At 36.1% G+C, this 22,120-nt stretch overlaps 1 long non-coding RNA gene across 14 annotated transcripts in view; it reads right to left on the bottom strand.

Annotated features, from left to right (window-relative positions):
- Window positions 1-22,120, bottom strand: part of LOC110311497 (uncharacterized) — a 463,301-nt gene that overhangs the window by 173,349 nt on the left and 267,832 nt on the right. For 13 of the 14 annotated variants that reach the window (XR_015045734.1, XR_015045735.1, XR_015045732.1 and 10 more), the window contains one exon: window positions 18,165-18,271. This is a non-coding gene — a long non-coding RNA (uncharacterized LOC110311497). Of the gene's footprint in view, window positions 1-18,164; window positions 18,272-19,120; window positions 19,619-22,120 lie in introns of those variants that run through there. The other variant, XR_015045742.1, reaches the window with a different exon arrangement.

Raw genomic sequence — 22,120 nt, 5'->3', positions numbered from 1 at the left:
ATAACAAACCTCCCTCCCCAAAATTCCTAGCTTGACTTTGGGACTGTACATCTAAACAGCTGACTAAGGCTAAAAGGTTTTTGCAAATGGAAGTATTCATATCTATACATTAATCCTGTAGTTAAGTTAAATGCTGATTTCCTCTCCAGACTTTAATGATCACGTGACCTTTTATCTGACATTCCTTTATCCTTAGTTACTCAATAATCACATTAGTGATGGTGAAGAAAGACTAGCTGTGAATAGCAAGCAATCTTTTAATGGTAAATAAAATAACCAGTCATTCTAGAAACGAAAACCAAGCAAATGACTGATTCAGAAGTCAACAACATCGCAGAATGCACATTTCCCTCTCTTGGAGATTAGAAAGCTGGGAGGCATGCAATGTGTGTGAATTGCTTTCCCTTACATGAGTTATCACTGTAAAAAGGAAGAGAACAGAAATTCTGACCTATTTTAATTAATGTACTTATGATTCCTTGAAGAAACAGTTCACAAGAAAATAAAAAAATGCATAAGGAGACAGGGAAAATCTGAAGTTAATATTTTTTTCACAAAATACATGAAACACCAAGAAAGTAACTTTTCATTTTTATGAAGATACAGTGTGTAGCCTTCCTATAAATATCCAAATAAGTAATTAAGCACAGATATGCAAAATTACTTCCCCCATAATACTGGCAATCTAACACTTGCTAGGCCAGTGTTCTAGAATCTGGTATGACTGAACTGGGTGATGGGCTCCAAAATTATTACCTTTGTGAACCAAATATTAGAACGGTACATCTCAGAAAGATAAACATAATTGGGGTATGATCTTAAACATAAGTTATTAATTATTAGACTGTGATGGTCTACTATTACACTTGGTAACAGTCTTCATTCTTTCACTGATGAGACAATAGTCTCTGTCTTTCCAAGTTGCTACATTCTTTCACTGATGAGATATAGTCTCAATATTTCCAAGTTGCTACATTCTTTCATTGATGAGATATAGTCTCAATATTTCCAAGTTGCTACATTCTTTCATTGATGAGATACAGTCTCAATATTTCCCAGTTGCTACATTCTTTGATCTTCAGAAATCCTCATTCTCTTTAACTGATAAAACTACAAAGTAAATCTCAGAGTGATTACTGTGAATATGAATTTTCAGGAGCTATTCATTTATGATATAACCAAGGATTTAAAGGAAAGGATGTCCAGAAAATAGCCATGAAAACATCTTTTTCTCCAAGGAAAAGAACCATGTTGAGAAGGGAAAGCCCAGTCAGAGGTAGAGTGTGATGATTAACATATAACATTATTAACTTGGCATGATTTAGAATCTCGTAGGTTATAGATATGAGGACATCTCCAAAGAGGTTTAGCTAGGAGAGCTGACTTACTCTAAATGTGAGTGACATTACAACATTGACTAGGATCTGTGACCAAATAAGAAGAAGGTACGATAAGTACTAATATTCACCTTTCTGCTTATAGACTGCAGAGAGGATGTGACCAGCTCTCTCATGATACATTTACCTTGCCATCCCAGGTACCTCTGCTGTGACCTCTGACTGTATCTCCCATCTGAAACAGGGAGTCAAAGCAAATCTTTCCTCAGTAGCCTTGGCTAAGTATTATAACAGAAGAAAAAATAACTAGTACTTTATTTTCATAAAGTAACACCTACTTTATTTTGATTATTCTGATGTTCCTAATCATTGACTCATTCAACATTTAGTTGTTGATTGTCTATCACATTCCATAGCCCATTCTGCAAGAGTGATAAAAACCAAGTGTGAGATACATAAGTTATTTAAGCAGGTGTTGAAAAGAATACATTTTCATAATTGGTTGGTTTCAGAAATAACCTTCCAGGATGCTCAGAGAGTAATGAAAAACATTGTTTTCCTTAAAATGTTAAAAAAAAAAATCTGTGTTGCTTTCTTTTTCCCTTTTAAGTAAAGAACATTCATTTTCTTTCACTTTTTATTTTTAAAGATTTATTTATGTATGTATTTGTATGTGTGGCAACTGTATATGTCTATCATAGGTGCACTTGATGCCTCTGTAGGCCAGAAAAGCTCATCAGACACTTTGTAACCGGTGTTACAGGTTATAGAGTTGGTGGGAAATGTTGTTCTCCACAGGAATAACAATTACGCCTAACTGCTGAGTAATCTCTCCAGACCCAAGAACATTTTTAAAAGTCCTGTTTGCTTGGTTAACTTAATTTTTCTTATTTCCAAATTACTGTTTAGCATTCCACCTTCACACATATGTTTTTAACAGGAATATAAAAATGTATACTCACTACATGGATGATGGTGGAGGACTGCCTAGAAGTTCCAATTACAGGTTGCATGAATCTACCCGGTAGGATGTAGTGACTACTGTACGCTGTGTGAGTGAGCATTCCATGAGTATTGGTTATTTCCTCTTCTGAATCATTTACCCAGTAGTTACTTTGTTTGCATCAGAAATGAGAATGAGAAACAGGCACTTTTTTCACATTTCCTTTTAAGGTGTCTAGTTTCATTAGTAATCAAAATACATGAAGCTAAATCGCAAAGGGTTGTCTAGATCGTGTTGATTTCACTGATCTGCATTGTATGTTTATCTACTTATTGGGAGAGCTTTTGAGAGAGGATCTCTCTACATAGTCCTGACTGTCCTCAAACTCACTGGGTAGATCAGACTGGCCTTGAACTTACAGAGACCCATCGCCTTTGCCTTCTGAGTGCTTGCGCAACCACTCATGACTTCTGAATTAAAATTTTAGTACAGTTCACTGCAAACATGTAGAATGAAAGCATATTTTTGGTTCTATGAGCATCAGGCTTTAAAATAAATTAATAGTTCTACAGGTCAGGAGATTAATAGTCTGTATGTGGCTATACTCTAAGTGGATCTTGAGAAATGTTATATCCATATTGGTCAAAATTATTATTTTTCTTCCAGAAGTTAAGAAATATCAAATTCATATTATATTTACATTTTATGTTAAAACAAAACTCACTTAAATTATATCTACCATTATGATTCTATCAAGGCATTTATTAGAAATTGTATTTTCTATGTGTTTCCAACATGTAATTTGTTAAATTATTTGTGCTTTATCATTACATAGTTATTAAAGACAAAATAATATACTCCAATATTTTGCTACAAATATAAATTTATTTTCTCTTACTAAAACCACCCAGCATAAGATAAAATGACCATCTACTAATATATTTTTAAATCAAACAAATGAATAGAAAATAATTGTTTTGAATATCACTGTTGATGATTCAAAATAAAATTATCAATAAAAATACAGGAAGACTTTTTGTCTTCACAGAAATCTTTGCATGATCATAAAGATAATCTTAAGATTAAAACCTTTATAAAAGTTCCAAAGCATAAAATATTTGCCAAGAATTAAATTAAGCTCAGTGAAATTATATCACTTACATCTATATCTATCTAACCTATATATCTATATGTCTTTGTCTTTATATATGTTTCTGTATCTTTACCTACTTATATTTATATTTTACCTGTAACTCTGCTGGAATGGTATGTTCATGAATTATACTGGATTTTCTAGGGCTATTTTTATAGTAGTTGTATGAAAACAAAAAATAAATAAGTATATGTTTAAAATAAAAATTAGAAATAAATTCCAATTAAAATATTTTAGAAGCTGAAAAGTAGAGTTAATGGCCTAGTGATCGGTGTATCTGTTGGACCAGGCCATATGGAGCTTCAACAGTAGGTACTAGAGAGAGATAATAGTCAAATTGATCCTTACATTACCTGTATAGGTTCCTGTACACAACAGCAATAGAAGTAGCTAATAGACCAAACTAACACTATGACATATATCAGGCCAGATCTGTCCCTAGGCCCTTAAACTAAGGCAGGTAGCCTATCTCCAGAAACCCTCTTCTTAGAAGAAATGATATATATCCTGAGTCGAGTTTCCATGTAATTATGCTTTCTTTGTTAGCTGGTGATTATATTCTACTGGGAATTTTTCCCCCAAATTATATTGTGTTTAAATATGTTGTAATAGGATCAGACTCCCAAAGTTTGACCCAGCCTAAGTCAGGATGAACTTATTTCCATTCTCACTTCTTTCTGGAATGTTTCCCTGCCTGCCATGAAACCTGCAGGGACCCTGTCAGACACTGACATATCTAACTAAGGATGCTTATGTGGAAGCACATAAACTTATCCTTGATGATTTACACATGCAACCTCAGTACAGGAGAGACTCAAGGAGATGCCTTTGGCATGGACTTGAGACCAATTTGAGCTACAGAATGAATTCTAGGAAAGAAGGACTACATGATGAGATCTTATATCCAAAAGGAAAAAAATGGGTGTGTGCATAGACAGACTTTAATGTGTGTGTGTCCATGTGTGTGTGTGCTTGTATGTGCATGTGTATGTATGACAATGGGTGTGTGTGTGTCTGTATGTCTCTGTGTATGCCTGTGTGTCTCTCTGTGTGTGTGTCTGTCTCTGTTTCTCTTTGTGTGTGTGTGTGGGTGTGTGTGTAATTCTCCAGTCTTCTCTCTGGTCTTTATTTGTGATTAATTCAAAATAAATGCATATTATGTATTTTTTTTTATTTTTAATATTTTTATTACATATTTTCCTCAATTACATTTCCAATGCTATCCCAAAAGTCCCCCATAGCGCCCCCCACTTCCCTACCCACCCATTCCCATTCTTTTGGCCCTGGATGTTCACAGTCAGCTATTGGATGTATCACAGGGCTCCCAATGGAGAAGCTAGAGAAAGTACCCAAGGAGCTAAAGGGATCTGCAACCCTATTGTTGGAACAACATGATGTACTAACCAGAACCCCGGAGCTCTTGTCTCTAGCATATTATGTATTTTTAAAGTCAGCTTTCCTTCGAAGGTAATTTTTTTCTGTTGTCTTCTCTAATGCTTGAACCTGACCCTTAACAAAACATGATGAGAGGAATGCCAACCACTGTCATGATTAGCAAAGACCATCAAGATGACATCCCAAGTTAGAGGGGACAGAACTTCAAGACAATTACAGCTTTTTGAGGCCAAATATACACTATATTATAGTATGACATACTAGTACCTTTTATTCTGAAATGTTCCCACTAATTTGCTTATCAAGATGCCTTCAGGCACTGTATCTGTTTAAAAATGCACTTAATAACTAAGAAAAAATTACATGGAGAAAAAGCATTGCCAAAGTTGGCCTTCTCTTCCTATTAGGGAGACATATCTAATTACGCAGAAACACAGCAGTGGAATTCCGAGTGTCCCTTGCATGTCTGGATTGTGACCAGGGCATCTATGAATTCATTTGAAAGGGAACATGCTGCCAGCTGGTGTCAGAAATAAAACCATTATCGGGCATTGTATAGCTGTCAAAAATAATAACAAGGTTTAAGTCTCCTTGACCTTGGCCAAAATTGAGCTGGTTATTTAAAGACAAAAAATACCAGATCATAATTTCACTGTTTATAGATTGTATGTAATGCCTGCAGAATGCAACTCCAAAGAAAAGTGCAAAACAAATTGCTTTCCATGTCCTATAAATTAACTTCCAGAAAATATGAATGATTTGTGATTAGCAAATACAAGTAAAATCAGTTTTTCTTTTTTATATAATTAGCCAATTATTTTATTTATTTACATCCAATATGTTGCCCCCACCCAGGTTTCTTCCCCCATTCCCTGTCCCCTTCACCTCTGAGAGTGTCCCCCAACATCTGCACTTCCACTTCCCAGGGGCATCAAATCTTTACAAGATTAGGCACATCCTTGCCCACTGAGGCAGAGAGGTAGTCCTCTGCTACAAACGTGCCACCAGGGGCCTTGGATTAGTCCATGTGTGCCCTTTGGTTGGTGTGTTCGTCTTAGGGACCTCCCAGGACTCCAGGTTATTTGTCACTGTTGGTCCTCTTATGTGGTTGTCATCCTCTTCAGACCTTTCATTCCTTCCTCCTACTTTTCTCTTGGGGTCCCTGATCTCAGTACAATTCTTGGCTGTAAGTATCTGTACCTGTCTCAGTTCGTAAAATGTACTTTAAAACAAACAAACAAAAAATTCAAACTACTTCACATATGATTTCATGCAAGGGCTTCAAATATTTACATACTGTAACTCATTGTCAAGAATAAAGAAAACAGCTCTAGAGTTGGTAAGACGTTGTATGTGTCATTCCTTAGCCTTTACTTGCTTTAGATGATGGTTACCTCACTTTTCAGGGCTAGGAAATGGTGATGTGCTCCTCCATCCAGCACTAACCCATGCTCAACACGAGGGTATCGTGTACCATTTATCCACTCCACTTTGATATATGACTTAATATTCCTTATTTCATCAAAGTGGTTGCTTTTTAGTAATTTTGTCTAACACCTAGCTGATGGTCTCATGTTGTTTATCAACATGCTGAAGTAATAAGTAAATACATAAATTAGCAGTTGGAGAAAGTAGTCAATAGAGGCTACTAAATAAACTCATTAGGTGAATTAGTTAAGGACATATATGTAACCCAACATTACTTTTCTGCAATCAATAATTTTAAAAGTTTTAATGAATTCTCTGTAGGATAGATCATTTTGAGTTGAAAAGAGTCACATGATCTGATGAACTATTCAAAGTAGTGTGTTCCAATTAGCAAACAACTTTTCTCTACCCCTATTCCTATAGCTTTCAAGTAAGTATATATTTTTATGATCCCAATACTAGATTTGGAGGCTGGAAGGTGAGCTCAGTGGTTAAGCACTAGTCCTGCATCAGCAGAGGACCTAGTTTCAAACATTTGCATGAGATGGCTCACAACCACCTGTAACTCCAGCTCCAGGAGATGCAGTGCCTTCTGACCTCAGTCAAGCAAGTGCCCCTACAGGCGCCACACATAATACTGGGCCTTATATTCTGCTCCTATCATACATATAACAATGGAGTCACCTATAGTAAGGATTATTCAAAATTATATCATGTCAAAGACATCAGATATTTACCTTATAACAGAAACTTTTAGAAATTAATAAGTTCAAAAATTCATAACTTGTTTAAGTCTTCAGTTAGTGATTTTAATAACTGAAAACTATATTTACATAGACATAATATATTACAGTAAAGGGATAATGAAATAAGGTTTACTATGGGGCTGGAGAGAGGACCCAGTGGCTAAGAGTACTGAAAACTTTTCCAGAGAACCTGGGTTCAATTCCCAGCACCCACATGGTTACTCACAAACATTTATAACAGCACTTCTAGGCTGACAGACACCTCCTTCTAGTCTCTAAGAGCACCTACAGAAAGGTGCATAGATATGCAGGCAATCAAAAGACTCATACAAAATAAATGGTAATAATGGTAATAATATAAAAGGAATATTTATATACCAGCAAGGCTTATTTATTCACCTTTCTAAAAATATTTTCTACAGTAACTGGAAAACACTGTATTGTTTTTATGTTGTATTGTTCAAATATGCATAAATTATAGTTAGTACAAGATGAAAAGCAAGCTCTACAAAACACCCTTGAATAACAAAAGAACTGCAGGAAAAGCAATCCCTGCTCTTAAAATACTAGAGAGCAGTAGTGATAAAAAAAAAAAAAAAAAAAAAAGAAGAAGAAGAAGCATGGTATTGGTACAGAGACAGACACACTGATCAATGGAATAAAACTGAAGATTCTAAAATAATTCCGTTCAACTATGGACACCTGATTTTGGACAAAGAAGACAGAAGTACACACTGGAGAAAACAACATTTTCAACACCTGGTGCTGGCCAAACTGGTTGGCTTCATGTAGAACAATCTAAACAGATCCGTACTTAACCACCCAGCCCCAAACTCAACTCCAAATGGACCAAAGACCATAAGCATAAGGCCAGGTACAATGAAACTGAAACAACAGAAAGTCTTGAACTCACTGGCACAGAAAAAGATGTTCACAATAGACAGCACAGCCCCTCCAGAGCAATTAGTAAATGGGTCCTCAAAAAATGGAACAGCTTCTATGTGGTGAAAGACACTGTTATTCAGACAAAATGGCCAGCTACAGAACAGGAAAAAGATTTTTACCAACTACACATCCGAAAAAGGGCTGATATACCAAATATAGAATAATCTAAAAAGCCTAGACAACTGGAAAACAAATAATGTAATTAAATGGATGCATATCACAACAGAAAGCTCACAACAGAGGGATCTGAAATGGTTGAGGATCATTTAACGAAACGTTCAACATCCTTAGTCAGCAGGAAAAATGCAAATTAAAACTACTTTGAGATTTAATCTTGTACCAGTCAGAGTGGCTGAGATCAATAAAACAAGTGATATTTCATGCTGGCAAGGGCGTGGTGTAAAGGAAAGGTGTGCATCCATTGCTGGTAAGAATGCAACCTGGTCCAGCCAACCATGCAAATTAATGCTGCAGTTCCTTGGGAAGCTGGAAACTACTGTAAGACACAGCTATACCAATCTTGGGTGTATACCCAAAGGATATTTCATCCTACCACAGAGACACTTGGTCTTACTGTAAGACCAATCTGGTGTATACCCAAAGGATATTTCATCCTACCACAGAGACACTTGCTCAATAATGTTCATTGTTGCTGTATTAGATGTTGTTAGAAAATGTTAAAGAAAGTGTTGTACATTTATATGATGGAATATTACTCAGCAGTTAAAAATTAGCTAAACTCACGAAATTATCAGGTAAAAGAAAAAGAGCAAGCCCTATCTGCTCTGCTTTAATTTAATTTCATATTTCCCCTATTAAAGAGAGTAAGTGACTACTATAGGTTTTGTTACTCCGCCTAAATTGTTAAATTTATCGTAAAAAAGATAACTTTAATAACCTAAGTCTGTTAACAAAGTAGAGCTAATCAATAGATTACTCCACAATCATGAAAAGGCGGACTACAAAGCAGTTAATTAAAAAAAAGTCCTAGTCACACATGTCACGTGAGAAAAACCACAGAGACAAGCTCATATTTCATTCTAAATTTTTTATCAATGCTTCTTTTGATTTTCACATAAGTTCAATTCCTCTTCACCTATATCCATGAAGAAGAAAATCAGAATAATCACTAGCTGTTTGTAAATGAGTTTAGGATAGAGACCCTTCTCTTATGCAGAAGAGATAACAGAACACTGGCATGAGAAGCTGGAAATGATGATTGTGCAGGTACCAGAGTGACAACCAGGAACATCAAAGCCATTTCCACTACTAGGCAATCTTCACTTGTTTTGCATAAAAAAAGGAGCTGAATGACCAGGATTCCTGAAGGACTCCACTGTCTGAGGGCTAAAAAAGAGATTTATATTTTTGACCAATGCTTCTATGTCCATCAAGCACTTTTAAACTATGACATTCAACTATTACTACATAAACAAGTGTCAAAGCAACTGTTTTAGGAAACTTTTATTTATGTCTACATCCCCATTTACATTTTAGTTTAGTCTTATCACTAGAGATTAGAAACCCATATTTTAAAACAGTTTCCAACTGTTATGAATTGACAGTTCATTTTATACAAGGGTGTGATTTGGCCAGGTTTAGAATTTTTTAAAAAGTAAACAGGTACCAGAACCTAGTGGAGAACACTTGCACTGAAGCCATTAAGTACTCCATACAGAGTTCTGAGTTTTTGCTTCTGTGAGATGCCAGAACAAGAAGATCACGGGGCAGAGTAAATGGCTATGGTGGGAACAAATTTCATCTGCCTGTACTACATCTAAAGTAATAATACACGCTGGCAAATCATATTAGTGCAATTTCTTGACAAATATTTCCCAACCATTATACTATTCAGTTCTCAATAGTTAAATCACTGATGTGCAAGGGAACCACCCCTTAAAATTGCAACCCCAGGATGCAGATATTATCAGAGCTTATGATAATATCGTGAAGAAAATTGCTTGTGACCAGACTTAATTTGTTGCTGACAACTGCCTAACCTAACGCAATACAAAATATACATCAGAAAATATACATCAGAAAATATACATCAATGACCAATATCTCCTAGTACTCTCTACTAGTGAGTCATTTTCATATGCTTAGGACTTTTAATAGAGGCCAGGGAAGAAGGAAAAGGAGGAGATGGAAGAGAGGACACACACACACACACAGAGGGAGACAGAGAGACAGAGACAAACAGAGACACAGAGAGATGGACAGAGAGACAGACAGAGACATAGAGAAAGAGATAAGAGTCAGGCAAGGAGGAGGGAGAGGGATATATCCAAGAGTTGTAGACAAAGTTTCTCCATCTTGTCTAGGTTCGTGATCATTAAATATAAAGTATAGTAGCTAATAAAATAATCTATTGAAATTGGCAACACAAAACTAATCCCTACATCAATGCTTCATAGGACTACAACTCAGAGAAAATTAATTAATACTTTGGGCTTCCCGCCTATACAGTGGGGTCCTGCAATCATCCTTATTCATCCCAGTCATTTGCAGGATGACATGAAATATTGGAAGCACTCCGTAGAGAGGCGAGTCTGACCCAGGGCTTCTGAGAATAGAAGGAAGAGTACTTTCAAGGTCAGGAGCCACACACTTGAAAGAATGTTGTTGATAGGACAGATAAAGAAATCCATCATCATATCCATGATGAGAACATCAGCTCTGCAATTATTTCTAGGGTCAGATTCTTAAAATTCTTTTCAAAATGCTCATAGACAAACTGATTACATTTGTAATACTACTGAATTGATTATGAACATTATCTGGGCTTGCATATGATAAAGGTCCTAAAAAAAAATAAACTCAGCCTCTCACCTCTTTCTTTTAGAACCATAGTCATGCCTTCCCACACATCTCTAGAGAAAAACAGTCTATTTTCATTTGCTTAGAAAAATCTGTTTCAAGTCCAGGATTCTTAGTAATGGATAGTGTCTAATCAAATTCAATAATATTAATAACAATAGTTCATTCTACAGGATTAAGAGCTTCAAGAAAAATGGGTGGGCTGAAGAAATATATTCACATTTTTTAAAGTGGGTTGATGGTTGCTAGGTTTCCAAAAGTGCATCATCACTGAATAGTTTCAATGTATTAGAGTTTTGGTGACACAGGGATAATAGAACCTTTAGTGGGCTGTCCATAGTAGGAAATTATAAAGTCATTAGGACATGTACTTTAATGGCTGGTGAGTTTCCGTCTCCTCCCCTCATTTTCATTCTGTCCTGGCCATAAAGTAAGTAAGTTTCACCATTCTATATACTCTGACCTTCGTATGCCTCCTCACCACAAGCTCAAGCCAACTAGTTAAATCTACTGGGAACAGAACTCTCAGAACTTGCTTCAGAACAAGTCATCACTGTCTTCCTCTTAATAGTTTGATAATCTCAGGTAATTTGCTATAATGATAGAAAGTTAACACAATGCTCATTGCTTCTAATATGATCTGTACAATTTACCTGGCTCTCCCTCCACCTCTTATTTTCTCTGCCCCCTGCCTTGTGTATATATTGTGTATGCAATGGCCAGATATCAAGTATATTCCTCAATGGATCACTGTAGAGGAATTTTAATTCAGTAATATGGCTGCTATGATTACATCCAAAGACCTTCTTGGTTTGTGTGAGCCAACTGGAATGCAGACAAGCCCTAGCACACTGTTTTAACCTTAAACAATGAAGGTAAAATGAGTTCATCTAAAGAAGCAGTTTTGCTTGAAAATTGTGTCTAATTGAGAGGCGGAGAAATTGACAAATCGTAGAAAGATTTAACTGAATAGAATATGTCCAACTCCGAGAACAGAGAAGAGAGGTAAGGGGGCAGTGCAGAGGAAGAGAAGAGAGAGGGCAGTTTTGTTGGGACAGTTGTATAGACACAGTTTGCAAGCTAGACACAGGTGAAGACAGAAAGAACAAAATAATGAAGAGCCAGAAGATTCCAACACAGTGCCAAAGTCGTATGTGTCCAAGCAGAGCAATTCAGTCAGAAGCTGAAAGAAACCACTTTGAATCAGTCAACTTGGAGAGGAGTTTTGAGCCAGAACAGCTGAGTTGAACCAGTCAGCCAGAGTTCAGTAAGAGCTAGAAAGGGTGAGCTTATCCAGCAGTAAATTTCCGAGGCTGAAAACGTTGTAGGCCTAGGTCAGTTTGTACAGAGGCTAGAAGTTTACAGGACAGGGCCTAGGTTAATAATAGATGCAGTCAGTAAGCCTCCAGACAACCATTACATCAGGCAAATAAAAGGTACTTTTACAGTTCCCCTCATTTTGGAAGACAAGGCTTATCACTGAACCTGCATCTCACATTCTAGCGAGACTGTCAGGCTAGAAGCTCTAGTGATCCTCTTTTTTGCGTCCCCCCAGCACTGGGATTACAATGTGAGCTGCCATGTTAGAGTTCTTGTGAGCTTGCTGGAGATCCCCAGTCAGACGCCATCCTTTTGTAGCAAGTACTCTACTGACTGATCTATCTTCCAAGCACCTAGCATTCCATATTTTAAGTGAATTGTTCATCTCTTTCATTGGTGTTTTCATTAACATTGGGCAAATTACAAAAACCAAAAATATCTTTCCATTATATGGACATGTACATATCCACATACATGCTCTTGCCAGCAATATCTAAGTAGATGTCACTGCTTTGAAGGATCGTATCATGCAGCTGTATATAGGCATCCATTACATCTACGTGAGAAAGAAACTTTTCTACGTGCTCTGTGTATTGCTCAGTTATAATTTCCAGCCCTGTAGCGATTCTGCTGCGACATAAATGGCAATCGTTTCTGGTAGTCATCAGCATTAATGCCCTTCCTTTCCTATCATGCACTAAACCTAGCATGGAGCTTCCAGATCAGTTTAAAAACCATTAAAAATATAGCGACTTTTAAGCCTGTGACGATTTAGCTCATTCCTGCAAAATTCGGGTTAGAGGAAGGCAGCTGTTCATTTGCACATCTGGAAATCATTTTTAATTGTGCTTCTCTCAAGTGATAAAGGAAAGGCTGTACTAGCAGTGATGGTCAGATTTCTAGGCATGCAAACCCTTTTCCTCTATGCATCATTTCTTCTAGGGCCACATTAGCATTCCCACTTTTAGGTTTTAGTTGTTCAAATTGGACTTTAAGGAGGTTTGAAAGTTTAAGGGTTTAAAGTTGTAAGAAACTGTTCCATTTTACTTACTGATATCTAAGATTAAAGAAGTTTATCAGTAAATAGTCAATACTAAAAACCATTGTACTCATATTGAAAGATTTGCATGTAGAAAATTAAAATCAATTTCAGGTCTGAGGTGACCAAATAGCTTACAATTTTTTGAAGAAGTTTTGTTCACTTACTTGGCTCTGGGTTTGAATCAGTCATTTTAAAATACCGACTACTAAAATCGATTACTGCCTTCTAGTAACAATTACAGTTTCCAAATTAAACATGTTGGCACAAAACTACATCAATAGAAAAATGTTATCATTCTCAAATATTATGAACTGATTATAACTTGCTCATCTTTCCAAATTACCAATCATTCTTTGTTTCTAAATCATCATTGATTTGCTTCCTGACATGTGAAAGTGTTTCAGAAATACCCAAATCACACATCAGTAAGGATTTTCTATGCACCCACCTCTCTGAATGTCAAATTCCATGAATATATCAGCTAAAATTGTGTATTGATTGAAAAGAACTCGCTGGTGTGAATATTTATGAATGAACTCCGGCAATAAAAAGAAGCATAGTTAAGTTAAAATTCCATAGAATATGCCAAGAAATATGCACATGATGTTCAAAGTTGCTACATGAGCAGAAAACTCACACTTCCCTGAGATAACCCTACTTCATGAGGAATGTAACTGAAATATATAATTAACATATTTTTAGCATTGGTGATGTCTTGAATTCATGAAGCCCTAGGCTAAATACCTAGTACTACAAAACAAAACAAAACAAAACAAAACAAAACAAAACAAAACAAAACAAAACAAAAACACACAAACAGAAATGTTTTCAAACAGCAATTTCCCCATATGTCAAATAGATGCAGAACAAAGTCAATCTTAATGTTAAATTTGATACAGTATATACTGACACACACTATTTTGAACAAAATACAGGGTACTAATTCACAAGAAAACAAGCATGCTCTGTAATTTTTAGCAATGTGATCTTTTGTGCACAGCTGTCCATTCCTCAGGAAGATGCTCTGGTGAAGACAAAGTGAAAAAGTAATTATAATTGGTAAGGCAGAGTTTGCTTGGTTATTCATATATGTCCAGTGAACTGAGCCAACCTACCCAAGCCTGTGATTCTGAAAACCTTTATACACAAAGAACAGTGCTTTTGTCACTGAAATCCCACTCAAAGAGGCTGAGGTAGCAGAAGAAGTGTGTTCTATGGTGGATGACTCAGCTTTCTCTATAGAAATCTCTGTGATTTAATGTTGTAGGTGATCTGAAGCAACACCAGGATTTAAACAGGGAGATGAGTGTAGGAGCCCAGAACTAGAGCAGCGTGGCTCTCATGGCCTGAACCAGCATCTCCATGTTGCCAGCATATCTGTCTCAGAGCTTCCCCCTGTACCTCTCTCCATTTTGTTGTTTACTAAGGAAAAGCATGTTGAAAATAGCTGCTATTGAAATACATTCTGCCATCAATTTCACTTGTATATTCTATAAACTAAATTTTATACTACTAAAGCTTGTGTAGGTGTTTGAATAAAACCATCATTCCTATCAACATCTCTTCAAGAGTGAATGAAACTGGGAGTAAAGCTTAAGAAAAATCTGAAAATATGTCCCTTTTTGCCCATTATAGATACCGACCTCTTGTCATCAAGAGAAAGGGGCTTGGGGCAACTGGTTGGCATCAAGATACTTTGAAGGACAGGTATTGTATAATAGTTGAGTGGCTTTACCAGTGCTTCCACTTTAAAGAAATGACTGCACCTCGGAGTCTCCATATCTTAATGTCTCTTTAGAAATGAATAATAACCAGATGTGAAGCCTCACTCCACACACACACAGGTCACTGACCATGACACATGCAAAACAACTCAGTGAATTAGACTGACCAAAGTATCAGACTTGATGGATTCTTTCATAATAATTCCCAGTAAGAAAGTCAATTTAAAAATAGAAAAGAAAAAGGTGTGTAGACTAGCATGAAACAGAAACAAACAGAGGGCAAGGTAAGATGTTCTCAGAAGACAGTTCACAGGACAGATGTGTCAGGGCATAGGAAGCAGTGCAGGCTGACACATCTGAGCACGCAGACAAGAACAACTTTGGAAAGTTGGGTTTTTCTGTTTTTGTTTTCTTTGTTTTTTAAAGAAAAATGATCAGCCTAAAGACAAATAAATTAATAAATAATAAATAAAACAACTTTGGCTGACCTGTTATCTTGCTTTTTGAAAGAAGACTCTCAAGCGGCACATAATTCATTCTTGTCTAACTATATATCAAGTTGCTTATAAAAATGAATCAAACACCATGCTTTAAAGATATGAAATAGCAATATTTACTTAATAATAATGTAAGAATTAAACCTATACGGGAAAAAAGCAACAACTGAAAATCAACCCCTTTTTCACTTGAAAAAAAAAAAAGAGAGACTCAAAATTATGTTTTCTTAATATTAGATTTCGATGAAAGCATTTAAAACTATTTGAATTTATAATTATCTTTTGGCTACTTGGAAATACAGTAGGTATTCATGTACTGAAGGAAGAAAACGTTGTAGTTACATATCTGGAGAAGTCTGAAAAATCCAACACAGGCTACAACCAGCTTATTGGTGTTTCAAAATTTATTGTATGAATAAGTGACAAAATAACTGACAAAGTAAAATAGTGCCGTACATTTTTTCATAAGATTAATGTGCTTTTATTCCAGCACATGCTTTCTCCAGGGCAAGGAAGGCAGATGTCTTGACATGCATTTCTTATCTTCTCTCCCTCCTCCAGTCCGAAATCCTCTTGCCTGTAACTAATCTTTTATGACTGAGGTCAGTGAGGTGGTGCCAAAACTCAATAATGCCATTCAATCTACTGTAGCAAAGCGCTTATCTCATTACTGGAACGTAGACCATTTAGACCAACGTACTTCATGGTAATGATGAAATGTTCACCTAAAACGCCCTGTTGTTAATGTTTCTCACCCACTAAAAAAAGAGCAGATTAAAAAAGTCCAGGTGTACATTCCAGTAAAGAATAAAAGTTGCCACTTAATTATTTGATGCCTGTTTTAATTGGGGGAAAATATTTTATGTGCCTCTTGTATGATTTAAACAAACAAACAAGCACAAAAATACTTTCTACTAACATGGGTAAAGAGCAGTCGTTTAGATGAACAGTTATGAGTGGATTTTATTTCTCTGATTTTTCAAGATTGTGAAAATGGAGTTGGACCCAGAGAGTCCAAAAAAAAAAAAAAAAAAAAAAAAAAGAACAAGTAATGAAACATTTACAAGCTATTAGTCCCAAATAAAACAAATGCAAAATATACAGAAATACTTTACTTTTCAAAGGGATTGTAAAAACTATTTTTAAAATGTTAATAATGATAGTTGATGACTGTATCTGAAAGCCTACACAATAGATGTACTCAGCTAACAGCTCATTTGCACAGCAAACGAAAATAAATGTTTAACTACTGCAGTGAGGTATATAATTCAAATGGCTCCCAATGCTTATTGATTTCTTCTGAAACTCGAAAGTATTTGCTAATAGTCAAGTGTTTGATTATCCATTTGGAATTTAAAACACGAATGTGTATATCTGTGTGCCCCAAAAGTTCCATCTTTGAATGTATTAATGTTGCCATGGTATCTATTTAACAGTAACAACAAAATTCCTTACAACTGTCAGTCAAAACATTTCTTAGCAAATGGTCTACCAATTTCAGATGCTTAGTAAAATTATGATAATAAAAATAGAATGAGAGTTAAAATTAGGAAAACAAAAAGAAAAAAAAAGAAAAGGATTTTTAGAGCCAACCAAGTAGCATAATGTTATTTTTCTGCATTTGGATAATGGTAGCAAATTTAAGGATGTGTTTTAGCAAAAACTTGACATATTTGACTACATTAATTTTTTTTTTTACTATTAAAGGAAATTGGTACATCAAATAGTATCTCAGCTATAAAATCAATGGTGAAAAGAACTTAGAATAAATTTTAGGAACTTCTAACTTCCATGAATTTTAGTGTTGACTGATATGATCTATTCATACACTTCAATCCTTATTTCGACCAGCAGCAATATGTAAACAATGCCATTAATCACGATCTAAAATTACAAACAAAATAGACTCCGTATATGGACACACGTATAAATTAACCCAAAGGTAATCATAATATATTTTTAAAAATTCTAATTTGAGTTTGTTCTACACCCAAGTGAACAATGTGCTACAGCGTATCAAGAGGAAGCTGGCAGAGTTGTAAGTATGTGATAAGCATACCAATTAAGATAGCTCTAATTCTCATTTCTACTAGCTGGTAATTCATCTGATTCTCATTGACAAGGCAAACGGAAAATACAAATGTAACTAAGATTAAACTCGTGCATTACGTTGATTACTGTATCACAGGGGGCAAAAATCATGTGTGGTGGTGGTGGTGATACAAAGATTGCTTTAAAACAGCAGAGACACTTTCATCCACTGCCTTAACTTCAGAACTGCTTTGCAGACTAAAGGCTTTTAATGTCTTAAGTTATTGGTTAAAATCGCTCATAAAATCTAAAACTGTTACCATCTAATAACTAGGCTATCTCATTGCAACTTGTAAATGTAGCTCAAAAAAAAAAATACCTTATCATATAAAATTATATAATGGCTCCCATGACAGAATTCAGGTGTGGGAACGTCAGAGTTAAAATCTGCTCCGAAAAGTGAGTCCTTGACCTTCTTGCCTTCTTTCATGAAAACTCACCCTTTATCTTACGGGAAAGCAGTTAAATACAGTTATTTCACCATTCAGACATGTTTACAAACCAAACATTTCTATGAAAAGATTTGTTAAAGGCATCAAGGTACCACATAATCTTTTAAAATTATGTAATAAATATTAACAATAACAACAAAACAAACAAAAATCCCCAAACACCAAGGTATTCTAATATACACAAAGACCTCACTTAAGTCAATATTAAACTTAAATCTATATACAAAACTTCTAGAAAACTATTAGGTACTGTTAACAGGATGTTACTTACAGAGATGAACAGTTTTACGAATTCATCTGTTATTCGTCCCGACGGGTTTGGCAGGATCTCTCCATACTGTATAGTGCTTAGTAAGACAGGACCTCTATTCTGGTGTGCTGAAGAGGAAAAAAAAATGTCCTTAAATCTTCTTATTTCAGATTATTCTTATTCTATCACGATTTAGACAGCAACAGGCAAAGATTCCACAATGACAATATGAGAAAGCAAGAAAAAAAAAACCTGAAGGTTTATTTCATATTTACTGTATAAAGTCACTTTTGACATGCCTATACAACTGGTTGTGGAGGCTTTCAAACATGATTTCTAATATATATATATATATATATAAAATTGCTCCAGGTTCTTTGAGAGAAAGCTCGCCGCTGGGAAGTTGATTTTGGCAATTGGCCAAAATCATGTGCAAAGGGGCCTCATTAGGGATTCATGGCAGCCTTCAGCACTCTCAAAAAATGTGACCCAACAGGCTAAATGAGCCACTAAAATTAAAAAGTAAGAGACAAAGACAACTTACTTAATATTCCTTCCAAAACAACATTAAACTTTTTCTTTTCTTTTTTTCAGTACTCAGACCCAGGTTTGCCGAATGCACCATCTCCTGCCCTCTAAGGTTCAAACAATTTCTCTTTAAAACTTGTCTATTTTCTTCGCCTGGAATGTTTTTCTTTCTGAGTAACTTTGCAAAGATTTCTCTGGGGATCAAACAATATCTATTGTGATCAGTTCAATCACAGAAAACGAAAACGTCGAAAGACCGACTACAGACTCCTGATTCAAGTTTTCAATAAGCAAACAAAAATAAGTAAGCAATCTTCGGTACATTTCAACTTCCACAGAAGGAAGCACACACACATCCTGTAAACTTGCATCTCTTGTATGGGCCAATTTCAAACTTGGGACACCCCCACCCCCCACCCACCAAAGCAGATCTGATCCCGGAGTCTTACCTAGATGTCTTCTGGCTTTTCTGTAGATCAAAAAGTTTCCTGCCTAGGCACACAGATATTCTTTCTCACACACCATAGAGGCCCTTTTATGAATCCTACACTGTAACTGGCTGCTTTTCCACACTAGTTGAGAGCCCAGTGCGTCAGCTCTTGAGATAAAATTCATGGCTAACACACAATTAGTGGGAGAGGTTGTCTCCGGGAGAATTTATCTTAGAACGAAAGAAGCAGAAGCACAACTATTTTTCCCCCTTCTCCCTCCCTTTTTTTCCCTTTTTCTTTTTCTTTCTTTCTTTCTTTCTTTCTTTCTTTCTTTCTTTCTTTCTTTCTTTCTTTCTTTCTTTCTTTCTTTCTTTCTATAGCAAAGAGAGGAGGGTGCGGTCAGATGTTAGGATTTTGCCTGAGAAAAGGGCCCTACACAGCACTAGGACCCACTAAATACTAGCAGAGCAGCCCGGGAAGGGAGCCAACGGAAGGACTTTGTTTGACCCAGCTGCCAATCTCCCCCGAAGCCGTGCGCCAGACTAAACACTCACACTATTTTAACTCAAATCAGGCTACAGCAGCTGTTTGCTTTCCGGCTCTGAGTTCGGCACCCACATGGCCTGTGTGGTTCACCCGCGAGCTTTGCGAGCTGTCTTGCTGAAATCTGTTCCGGGGTGGGATTTATCAGTGGAAAGAAAAATTTAACCCTGCACCTCATGGTTAACAGAGATTGTTTGCTTCTCGGCTTTTGATCCGGTCACCAGAAAGTGGTTTTTCTTTTTATAATCTTTGAAAAATAAGAGTGTTAATTTTACACCCAGGGAGAGAGTTGGGATTTGAAAGCGAGGATTCCGAACTGTTTTGCTTTGAAAGTTTCCTAACATGTTGAAATTAGCAGTGAAGTGTAGCAATAGCAGTGTGCTTTACTGAAACCTTAGGAGCAAGGCTTGGTTTCTGCCTGTTCCTGTTCAACACCTTCCACCATCCAAGATGGAGAACTGGGGTTATACCAAGACTTAATAATGTCTCCTCAGTCGTCTCCTCCACTTTTAGAAAGTTCCTTCAGAAGCAACCATGACGTAAAGCACACGAGGTTGCCTCTTTCCATGCAAAGGCACATGCAACCCAAAGCACAAAGCAACCCAATTCATTTTCCTTAAATTTCTAATTACTTAACTACTTCAAGGCTTGAAATCTCATCAATGACCGTCGAAGACTAAAACGTGTCCATTGGTAGCATAGAGCAAAACTTCAATGAGAAGAAAGCCAGAGGAAGGCCAATATTACAATTATCAAAATTAGGAAGACTGGATTTGATAATTAAGATTAACTGCACAAAAAATAGATGGGGAACTCTGGACATGTGGGAACATTAGTCAGTAAATCCTTCTGTGTTGAGAGGGAGAAGCTATGAGATGAGCTACATTATATACTACAACTAAGTATTTTTACTCCTGGTAGACTGTGAAACCCTGAGGAAGAAAGCCAGCATCCTTTGTGTTGACTTTAGCTTTCATTGTTAAATCAGGAAGAAATAACTAATATTTAAGGGAACGAATTTTAATCTGACTGTGGTGAGCACCAATGACATAGTTCTGAAACGCACTCTAAGTGTGCCTGGGATTGCTTTTCTGTGAGTTGTTTCCTCTTTGCAGTTCTGAGTGCTTGTTCTACTAGCTGGATCTAGCCAGACATTCCTTTTATTTGTTACATGGGTGCTATGTACACACATGTTCGTGTTCATTTGTATGTGCACCTGTGTGTTTATGTATTTGGAGATTAATAGTGGACATTGAGTGTTTCCTAAGTCATGTTCCACCCTATTTTTACAACAAGGTCTCACTGATTTACGAAGGTCATGGATTCTAGTCTATGAGGTAGCTAGCAAATCTCGGGGATCATCTTGTCTTTGCCTTCCCAGAGCTAGGTTTAAACCATGCCTAGCTTTACATGTGGGTGTTGGCATATGAGCTTCAGCCTTTATGATTATATGTGGCAAACACTCTATTGACTGAGTGATCTCAGCACAAAATTATGTAAATTTTACTTAGCAAGCAATGTTATTTCTTCATATAAGATGTGGAAAAGATCCTGCGTGTCAATGAACTACCAGATCTTTGGAGGACACTCACAGTGAAAGAGCCAGTTACTAGGAATATACGCCATGGTGGCCATGCATCCCAACTGAGTCCCTAATGTCCAAATCCATCGCTGTTTATGAAAAACTATAATTGATATCTTCCTCATTATTTCTTTGTTCATATGTGCTTTACTATTCCCAAAATTTCTTTGAGTTATATAATCTTGGTGTATGGTGAATAATTTGATGGATTTAAATTTACAATGATTATTGCAATAAAGTTTAAAATATGTTTGATAATTTTAAAGATAGTATTACATGAATTTTATTAATTGTTTTCCAGAAAATTATTTACTGGCTAAGTAATAATATACAGTTCTCAAGTAGATTTTATTCTTTTTGCCTAAGGTGGTAGATGGAAATGCATACAGATGCAGACATATTTATAAACACAGAGAATATTGATCAGGAAATACTTATGCTTAATAATCTGGATGACTTTGTAAAAGCTACATACTTTCAGCAAGAACATTTTATTTTCTAGATCTAAAAAAATAAAACAACCATATGAACTAACCAGTACCCCCCTGGAGCTCGTGTCTCTAGCTGCATACGTAGCAGAAGATGGCCTAGTCGGTCATCATTGGGAAGAGAGACCCCTGGGTCTTACAAACTTTATATGTGTCAGTACAGGGAAAGCCAGGGCCAAGAAGTGGGAGTGGGTGGGTACCGGAGTTGGGGGGAGGGTCTGGGGGACTTTCAGGATAGCATTTAAAATGTAAATGAAGAAAAGACCTAATTAAATAAATAATAAATAAATAAATAAAATAAAAATGAAAAATTCTTGAAAGCAATATATCCTGTCGTATATTTTATACTTTCAAAAATATTTTAAACTTTCTAATAGATCACAGGAATGATAGATAATGCCTGCA

Source organism: Mus caroli, unplaced genomic scaffold, assembly GCF_978045245.1.
Source record: "Mus caroli unplaced genomic scaffold, Mus_caroli_1 scaffold_17, whole genome shotgun sequence".
NCBI lineage: Eukaryota > Metazoa > Chordata > Mammalia > Rodentia > Muridae > Mus > Mus caroli.
This window is presented reverse-complemented; position numbering and strand designations above follow the sequence as displayed.